Raw genomic sequence first — 10663 nt, 5'->3', positions numbered from 1 at the left:
AAGAGAAGAATGGCTGCTCATCCCAAGAAAGTAGCATGATTGAACACCAAAATTCGCACCTAGGAAAGCGGTCCTGCCACATTTTTATAGTGTTAATTTGTAGCTCTGTGTTTCTCATTGAGCTGCCCCAAGTAGCAGCAGGCAGTCACAAATGCAATCTGTGCTCCAAGGTAATAAAGAGCTGTTAGGGAAGCTGGAACAGTGTGTGTAAACACAAGGTCCCTGATAAAATAATGACCAGCCTATGCTACTGTGCTATCATAAATAATAAAATGGCAACTTAATTCAAGAAATCCAATAACATAAATAACTAAAATAACAAGCTGGGGGTAGAACAGGAAGGTTGCTGTAACACAAAACTGTTTGTAGCATAATGAAACCATCTCTGTTCAACCAGAACAATTGATGTACGTGAAGGCATAAGAGAAACAGCTTTTACAAACAATAAACTTTGGATAAGATAGCAAAGCTACAATCTCCTGGAATGCCTGAGAAAGCTCTGCCTTCTTCAGGCAGCTGCAAGGTTGTCAGCCCATGCAAGCCTTTACCCTGCAAGCTCTGGGCAGCTCTGCTCTGTCTTTGGGGTTTGTTTGATCTCCCCTTCCAGTCCTGGCAAGCCCTGGCTCTGCATGAATGAAACACCACACAAAGAGGTGTGAGCTCGAGTGCCGTTTGTTTCATGGTTAAACTAATATGTTTAACAAGAGCTGCTGCATGGAGATGCCCTGTTCTGCTGTCCTGCTTGTTTCCTGGAAGCTGGCCACTAAATCTTAGAGCAAGATGATGTCATGAGTGTTTCCACTGCCTGTTGACACACAGAAGCTGTCTACTAGAAACATCAAATTAATATTAATCAGGTTTTTAACTTACAGGACATGTTTTGGGGGCTTAAGGTTTACAAGAGCCTCATGGAAAGCATGGCAGCAAGGATTTTCTTGGCAGCAAGGATGTCCCCAGGTGGGTCAGTGCCTTCCACCCTCTCCACTGTTGGTGAGAGCTGAGAGCGGAGCCTGGGATGCTCCTGGAAAGCAGTGCCAGGGCTCAGGCTTGAGAAGGTTTACTTCATTTCCCTCTGGCTTTTAAGAATATACATGTATGTGTGTGTACCTCCTTGGCAGCCACGGGGGAAGGGAGCTGTGCTGGCAGGCAGGAGCTGAAGGGTCTCGAGGAAAAGGCTGGGTGGGGCGTGTTGCTAGGAGATGGAGACTCCAGTGTCTGGCAAAGTGGCATTTTTATTTTTGGTGCAGATCACACAAAATGGTATTTGACTGTGAAGCAGGGTAGAAATCTCCTCTCCCTGCTTACATTCATCTCTGAATGATCTGTTTTGTGTAGTAGCGTTGTAGCTCATTTAAAACACAAATCAAATGTAGACTGTATGGTGTTCAGTCCAGCTGGAGGCTGGGTGTTTGCAATCCCCAGGAATTTTTTCTTTTTCTATTTTCTTTTTCCCTGCTCATTGAGAAATCCCTTGTCTGAGCAGCAGGATATATGTCTCTCTTTAGGGGAGGGCATCCTCACATGCCTCTGGTTCCTTTGTGGATGGTTGCCTCTTGTTTTTTCAGACACTGCGAGTTAGCAGTCAGGTTTTCTGGGTTTGGGCTTATTAAATACATCCTGCCAGGGCTTCTTCTCTCCTCCTTTGCTGCCTGTGCCTTGTTACACCCCTTTTTACACCCCCATTCCAGCCACCCCCCCCATCCCACCCTCCTCACAGACAGGGACTGTGTGATGGCATAGGAAAATGCCATGGAATACCTGGCCCTTCCCTCTCCCTGGTCTGGAGAAATGAGGTCTGAGTGCTAAAACATGGGGATTTTTTTTGCACCCTTTTGTGGGATGCAGGAGTCCTGGGCAGAAACACTTGCAGTTCCCACAGAGGCTTTGGCTCATGCTCACATTTTGCTGGTGCTCCTCTCTGGCACCAAACTGCCTTCACTGGGTATTCCAAGGGATTGTTTTTGGAAATGCAGGGCTAAGCAGCAGGATGCTGAAGGGCTGGGAGGCCACTGGTTCCAGTCACCACCATGAACCTACAGAAGGGTTTGTAACTGGGCATCTCCACTTGTGTCCAGCCTCCCACCTCAGCACCCTGCCCCTGTCACCACATTGAGGTGCTGCATTTTTCCAGTTCAATTTGACCAAAAATAAGTGCCAGGGATGCTGTGCATCTGTTAACACAAAAGCTCAACTTCTGGGGCATGCTATGCAACCCTTGTAAGTGCCCTAAATCTGTGGATTTTCAGTAGGATTTGCATTCCCAGTCTGTTTTGGGAGGGGATAGTTAATGAGATAATGCAGCAGTGGGTAAACTGTGACACGTGAAATGGAGTTTTTTTGAATGTTGGAGAAACTGCATGCATCAGAGGCAGCTTATGCACTTTAGATTTGTAACTGAGCAATCCCATTTATATTATGTAAGTGATGTCATTTATCAAACCCCATGTAGCAGCCAAGAGCAGATGTTGAACAGTTTGCGCTACGGCGTTGGAAATTAACTTTTCTGGGGGTTATTAAAATTATTGGTTATTCAAACACAATCTTGTGAGTGTAATATCATGGAACATCAAGCAGCATTATTAAAAAACTGTAATGGGTGTGAGTCCAGAACCTATTATGGCCTCTTGTTGGTATTGGGCTAAAATCTGTGTGGCAATATGTGATGCTCTGGTGGGGACGTGAGCTGAAAACTCTGTGTGAGAGTGGGGAAGGAGGGGTGGTATTTCTTGCATTGAAAATAGAACATTTTAAGCATGCACATGATAAACATCCATTTCATGAGGAGAGGCTGCCTGCCTGTGCGAGCACTGGGTGCACAACACTCTAACCAGCAGCAGGAGAAGGACATTATTTCTGAGAGGATTACTCCTACATGAGAATGAGACTTCTGAATATAATTTTATTAAGGGCACAAATGAGTAATTGGATTCCTCAGCCCATTAGAATGTAACAGTAATGAATTCCTATTATCTTTTTTATATGCCCTGTGATTAGTGTGATGGTTTGGTTGGGGGGTTATTTTTAAAGCAGATAGCTGTAGTTGGGCTCTATTATCCTAGAGGTCTTTTCCAACCTTAAAAATTGTATGATTCTCTATTTTGTCCCTTTTGTGCAACCAAGCAATCAATCTTGATTATATGGAGCCCAATATGGGTGCTAGGTGAGCCATATGGAAAGGCCAGAGTGTATCTTTTTTTTTATTTTCATGCAATCTTACCCTCCTTTTTTCACAAGTTGTGGGCAGCAGAGTTCCTACAGAAACTTTGTAGCCTCAGCAGCAAATCCTGGAAGACAACTTTTATCTGGGTGAAGGCAAACTCAGTGACTCTGTGAGCTGCTTGTAGTAGCATTTTTTTCCAGTGGTTTGCCAAGTATGTTTTCTTTTAGAGCATAATCTATGAGATAATCCCAGCTCCACTGGGAAAGCACTTGCTGCTGAGCAGGAGTTTGAAGTTTATGTTCACCCTTCATTTTGCACCCATGAGCATCTATTCCAAGGACAGACTGAGGAAGAGTTTAGGCTTTGGTCTGCTGCCTGTGCAGTAGATCCAGCCTTTTTTGACCTTGATTTGAAATGTGTTTAAAGATCTGTGACCTTGCAGCCTCAGTCCACTTTTCCTTGCCCCGTCTGAAGCATTCTCTGTATCAAACAGGGAGGGACAGCATGTTCTCCACAGCCACAATGGCCAGGACAAGAGTAGGGCTAAAATTAAACCACACACAGATGGTATGAAATGAAGAAATACTTCAAGTGAGGCTTACTGAAGTGTCAGAATCTGTTATTTGGACAGGGCCGTGGAGTGCAGATGTTCCTGCCTGGGGTGGAGGGATGCTGTGAGCTCAGTCCCTGCACATCCAGTGCCTGGTTCATGTCTCAGCCAGGACCTCAGGATTTGGGTTCAGCCCCTGTGGGATGCTGGGCAAGCTGGCAAGGGTTACGTGCAGTTAAGGGTTGGAGTGCCCAAAGTGGGAGAAATTGAGCTGAGCTAAAGTCAAAAAATGTCCATCTAAACCTTCCACATGGCTGCTGCCAAGCCCTAATGTGGCTTTTATTTTATTTCTGCTTTCAAGCTCCCCACCTGGGAATCTGCCAAAGCTTAGACATCTCTTATTAACCCAAACTGCTCCACTTTGAACAGGGCTGAGCTGTGAAGTCACTAATCCCAGAACAACCCACGGGGCTGATACTCCTCTGCATCTCAGGAGCATCTTTAGTGCTTTGTGGTACCTGCAGCTCAGAACAAAGCCTTACCTGGGGGAAATCAGGACTTCTAGCTCCCATTTCCAGTTGTGTCAACACACCACCTTCAATCACCATTTTTTAAGTAAACCTAGGTATTATATTATTTTTATTTAGCCCTCAATCTGTCTATGTTTCAGCTCCCCATCCTCGTAACTCATTCCTCCTCCCCGCCTGTGTCTGGGGGGGCATTTTAGGCTGGAAACTCTCAGACCCGTTCTGAAAAATGTATCTGAAAAATGTCTGTATTTATGGCAGGGCATTACCCTCGGTGGCAGGCTGTGAGTATGATGGGTTGGCTGTACCTTTGACAGATTTGTCCCCGCTGTTGTCCCCAGGCCGGGCTGGAGCACATAGTCCTGTTTGTGTGTGTGTGTGTTTTTAATAACCGTGTTGTTTTAGCTGAAATGCCTCTCCCTCCCTGGCCCTGGCACTCTCAGGGAATCGTTCTTGCCCTCTCTCATCACAGTGGCAAGCTGAGAAAGGTTTCCTTTAGTCAGCTGGGGGAGAGGAGGAGGATTTATGAATCGGAGAAACACATTCCTGATGCGGAATAGGCACATTCCCTCTTTCCCCCCACCACTGCCCCCTGCTCAATAAAAGCACCATTTGTGTGGCAAATAGCCAAGGGTTTTATGAATACAGCTCTTACTTTGCCCAGCTGCTAGAAACCTTTCTCAAATATGAATTAAAATAAAAAGCCTTGCTAGACACTTTTAGCGCTCATAATTCTGCTATTTTTGGTCGGTGGTGGGGAGTTCTTGCATCAGAAATCTTAGTTGGAGAGGCTTGAGTGGCTTCTTTCAAATAATATTAAATTGAAAAAAAAAAATAAATCTGGAAGATATATGACTTTAAATAATCTCCCACATTATAAGGATCATCAGGAACTCGATGTGATTATGTCCCTAGATTTGATGCTTCCCTTGCTGTTATGGGTGTGAAATTCTGTCTCTGATATTTTATGGAGGCTTCCCCTTCTTTCAGAAGTCATTGGGGTGAGTTCTTGAGGAACTGGTCCAGTTGAGATTAAGTATTTTTAATAAATCAGCTACTGGGGAAAAAAGATTGAGAGATTCCATGCATAAGAATATTTATAGGTTTTAAGAAAAACATTTTAGATTCCATCATGGGAACGAGTTTTGTAGGAGATGTGGGAAACCACAGTTGCATTAGCAAGATGGTTGATTAAAAGTCAAGTTAAAAACCCATTTCTGACAGCAGAACTTTTTCCACCTCATCCCCTGAATATACTTTTGAGAGAGCAGCCTGAATAACTTTGGATATCCACAACCAGTGACAGAGGGATCATCTTCCAGGAGGGAAGGGGCTCACACTGTGGCCACAGGCTCATCAGGACCTTCCCAAAGGTGCATCTGTATTCCAGCCACGTGGCAGCCAGCAAGGCAGGGGGAAAAGTCTGGACAACTACAAAATCTCACACACTCAGATTTTGAACATGAATCAAGAAAATGTGTCTGGGGAGTGGAATCTAGCTGTGTGTAGGTTGCAGTGGCATGAAGATGGAGTGGGTGTAAGTTGCAGACATTCACTGAATGGTCTCTCATATATTCCTAGACCTGTGCACAGCAAGGAGAGGTGGAACTGAGAGCAAATCTTGCCTTATGAATTAGGATGGCATGGCAACAGGATGGCTCGATTTATTTGCAAGTTTGTTTACAAGAGAAGTGGAGATTTCCCCCTTCTGTTGCATCAGCCTGAAACCCAACCAGATCAGAGACAAATCACAGAGCCTCCTAGAGATGGAAAATCAGCCAAAAGGGCCTTTGCATTGGGATGTATACTCAGAAATTCAGATTTTTGTTGACTGGTAGAAAAGTGTGCGTTCCCCTCATTGCACACCAATCCTGGCAGGATCATCTTTGAGGATGAGAAGTGCCATGTCTGCAATGGTCTTCAAAGGCTGCCACAAACCAGATTTGGGTTCCATGAGTGGCATTTCAGTGTGGCTGTGAGCTGGAGGCTCATCCAAGGCTGCAGCAGCACTGTCTATGTGGGTCACTGAGCTCAGCAGGGCCACAGCGAGGAACGTGGGAGAGCTGTCGCACTCATTTGGAGAGGAGCCTTAATTATCCAGCAGCTCTGATGAGAAATAATTGCTAAAGGCTTTAGCACAAGTTGCCATTGTCCAAGGAGTTGCTGTCCCTCGACTGCTCCGCAGGAATTTTGTGCACCCAGGCTTTCCCTGGCATTGATGGAGCCTGGAATTCCTGTGCTTCCATAAGGAGGTGAGACCCCTTCCATGGGCAGTGATGATCCCTCAGCTAAAGCAGGGGAACACTCCACAGCACAGCAACCTGACTGTGTACAAAACCCTCTAAAATGTGTGTGCAAACACCAACTCGCAGCATTCCTAAGGGAAATTCCCCCTCAACCTGTGTCTCCTACTGCAGTGGAAAAATCCCAGTGAGTTAGGGCCAAGGGGCCCAAGTGTTGTCTCCAAAAGGACTTTACGCTTATTTTATCAATCAGAAGATAAACCACAAGCCACACATATTAAGGGGTGTCTTCCCTGTTTCCCAGGCTTTGGAGTTAACCTCTCTCTGATGCTTTCTTTACTAACCCAGCAGTGTATTGGGAAAATAAACATGAATTTAACAATCCATGTTAGAAACAAACAGCCCAAAAAGCTCTTCCATGAGAAATAACAATCTTTTGTCCCTATTTTGTGTTCCTAAGCAGCAGTCTCATGATGCCCTAACTAGATGTGTGCAGCAGTAGTGCTAGATAGCCAGGGATATCATATTTTGCTTAGGCTGTAATATGTGTTTGTGCATCAATTTAATTTTACAGTCTTGCTATGGCTGCTTTTATAAGCAGGGATATCATTTTACTTGTGTCCTATTACAAGCCTGTGCATTAGGATAATTTTCCACTTTTATTTCCAATGCCTGCTGAATGCAGTTGGCTTTTCCCACGGACTTCAGTGTGTGTTGTGTCAGGAATTTACTGATTGATTGGAGAAATGCTATATCGTAATAATCCTGCAAATGTTTTCTAAGCAACTCATGTGATACCAGACATCATCCTACAGTAGCATTTTTGGCCCGTTCTCGTGCCTTGTGTAAATGAAAGCCATTTTCACAGCTGGCCTTCCCATCAGTTGCTCCTGCTGCCTCGAGATTAGATCTCCTAATCTGGTTTTATCATTTCTGTCAGCCAGCCATCCTGGTTTAATCCCTCCTGCTCTGCTGAGGCCATGGAATGCTTCCAGCCTGAGGATGCCCTCTGGGATGGGAGCCCTGGGGCTGGTGTGGCCGTGGGAGCCGTGCTTGCATCCTCTGCACAAGCCTTTGGAGACATGCTCTCAGATGAGAACCTTCATTTTTCACAGCCCACTTGAGGAGAAAGCAAAATGTTTTTGCCAAGTTTGCTGGGCCGGGAGGGAAAATCTGGAAGGTGCAGATGTAGGTGGAATCTTGTGGGCTTCCCCTGAGAGCCCTACACCAGCATGTACTGCTGTGCAGGAATTACAGTGACAGAGCTTAATTAGTACAAAATGAGGTCTCCTTGAGTCACTCAGTGCCACATCTGGAGCAGGCTGGGGTGTGCAACAAGTGGGAAACAACAGATGACTTTGGGTCCCGTAATCCCGCAGATGGAAACGGAGCCCTGCTGTGCTCCCCCGCCATCTGAGTCGCACATGTTCAGCCAAGGTGCTTGGGATTTGGCTCTTATCTCTGCATGGGAGGAGTGGGAGATAAATCTGAAGGGTTTTCCAGACAAAAGGAACTTATCGAGTAATACTGAAAGCAGAGGGCGCGGAGCCAGGCTCGGATTTGGCCCTTGCTCGGACTGGGAGAAACCGTGGCCAAGGATCAGCTGGAAAACCATTTAACCCTCCTTGAGACTGAGCAGCAGCTTTGCTGAGAAAGTCTGATTTGGAATACAAGCATGAGAAAAATAAAGAGGGCAATGATTGATACAGTGATTGACAGGCAGTCTTGTAGGACATCCTGCAAACTTGGCTGCTGAAGGTGATCCCATGTGTGACTGTGGGCTCTGCTGAGGTAGGGCTGTAAAGGGCAAGAGGTTATAGTGGAAAAAAATACTGCTACAGATCCTTTTCACCTCTTCTGGTGTGCCTTTTCCTCACCCTGCCAGCATCCCAAATTCTGGTTTAGGCATTAAATTAGTTAGGGCTGGTAGAAGTAGAGGGATTAGCTGAACAAATGAAAGCATCCTACCACTGAGGGCTTTTTCATTTGTTGAATTCCTCATTGTGTGTTACATCTCAGTTGTCTCATGCTCTTCACTCACTTGACCATATTTGCTGTGAGTCTTTATTCTCAGTTTATAAAGTGTCCAGTCTGACTAGTTTCTTTCATTTTTATACTTTTTTAGCTGTCCTGCTCCTTCTGAAATTTCTTGAATACATCCAGAGGAGGGGAACAAAGCTGGAAGGCACATCCTAGGAGGAATGGCTAAGGATGCTGGGCTTGTCTCATTTGGAATCAACTTCCTGGGACGTGGAATGGGATGTATCTTCTCCTTGATATCCAGTGAGAGGACATGTGGGAAGGTTTAGGAGGAATTATTTCTTTACCAGGAGTGTAAGTGTGTTGAGGAATTGTGTTCACAATAATAAATGGTAAATAAATGCTGTCTGCTGCTTTTTCTCCTTTCTAAAGTGATTGCAGCTACACAGGTGGGGAATGGTAGATGGGATTTTTAGCTAATGGCTGCTTTTGCAGTTTAAAACAGGTTTGGGCTCTTGTACAGGGATGTTCTTGGGTCTCCATGTGCAGTAGGAGCAATTTTTACTCTTAAGGCAGCCCTGGTGCTTCTTGAGCCATAATGAAGAAAGCCTGTGGGTTTGTTGATTTTTTTTGTGGAACTCATAGCTGAAAGCCTGGATTCCTCGCTGCTTATCCTTCATCTGGAGTCCAATGCTTTCCTGTTTTTATGAAGGATGAGGCTCTGTATTATCAACACAGTTTTCAGCACAATCCAAAGCACAGCTCTATACAAACTCCTACAAAGAAAATTAACTCTACCTCAGCCAAAGCCAGCAGAGAATCCTAAGGAAAAATCCCACGAGAACCAATCTCCTGTCCTACTCCAGCTGCAAAGCAGAGGTTTTTGGTCTCCCTTCTTTGACATAAACACTGAGCAGTGTCTATTAAGACAGCTCTCCAAAACAAAACCCCCCATCAAAACAGAAGGAATTGTGTATGTTATTTCCAAGGGCAAAAATGAGACTCACTGCATAGTGAGAGTCATTTCAGTATTCAAGATATGCAAACCTGTGGGACATGTACTTATGATTACTTGATATTTCCCATTTATTTTTAACTGATGTATCATCTGATGTAAATCTCTTTTTTATAAAATGCAGAGTAGCTGGAAGAATAGAGCACCTCGAATCTTGATTCAGGCAGCTTTTCATCAACCTTTGGAATTCAGAAAAAAAACTAAGAAGAAATTAAGGATCTGTGTCAGAAAAATTGGAGCTGTAAACAGCTGCTGGGCTGCCTTTTGCATCCTTTAGGGAGTTTGTCTGCTTTTTATAGAAGCTCTTGTCACCTAACACAGAGGGATTTTGAGCCATAGCTTGGGATCCCTCAGCACTGTTGCACAGCAGTCAGTTAACAGAAGACATTGTTCCCTGTAATGTAATGCTATTATTGTTTCAACTGTTTTGTTCGAGTTCTTTAATCTCTCCTCATGATCATCCCCTTCTGCATTTTTAATTATCAATGCTTTACATGAAGAAATGCTGAAGTGTGAAAGATTAGATAAGGAAACATCCAGCATCCAGCAGCCCTTTGCTCAGAGGGGCTGTGATCAGGACTGTTGCAGTGATTTGTTAAACCACAGCCTGTGTTTTATCAGCAGCACACACATCAAATGCACAACAGGAACAGGAAAGAGACCCCTTTCAGCATGGTGCTTCTGCTTGCTGGCTGGTGTGAAAGAACAAAAAGAGTGAGAGCTTTCTTGAAAATGAGGAATGATGGAATAGGTCTATGAGAACAAGATTAGGCTCATTTCAGATCTGGGGGTGGCTGGTTTGCTCCTGACTCAGAGTGATTCCTGAGCTGTCACACATCAGATGGCCTCAGCCAGCACCCAAGGGAGAGGGCAGGGCTCAGGGGGCTACCTTGGGACCTTTAGAAGGGGGAGCTGACTCTGATCCAGCTTGGACATCCTTTGGATCTTCTCCTGTGTCCTCAGGCTGGGAATTTCAACCATGCCCTGTAGAGACCACGTTTACATTCCAATATAACTGGTGAGACTGGCTCTCCCCATACCCTGTTGTCTTCCTGCCCAGAAGAATTGCTGTGCAGAAATGCACCTGTTTCTGACAGATTTGGCTTCATTTTATCATAGAACAATTCCTAAGCAATTTAAGCCAAGCTTTACTATGGCAGGTCTAAACCAAAATGAAGTCTCACTACC

This window comes from Cyanistes caeruleus, chromosome 9 (assembly GCF_971803275.1).
Source record: "Cyanistes caeruleus chromosome 9, bCyaCae1.hap1.1, whole genome shotgun sequence".
In the NCBI taxonomy this organism is placed as follows: Eukaryota; Metazoa; Chordata; class Aves; order Passeriformes; family Paridae; genus Cyanistes; species Cyanistes caeruleus.
The sequence above is the reverse complement of the archived record's forward strand: the minus strand, read 5'-3'. Positions refer to the sequence as shown.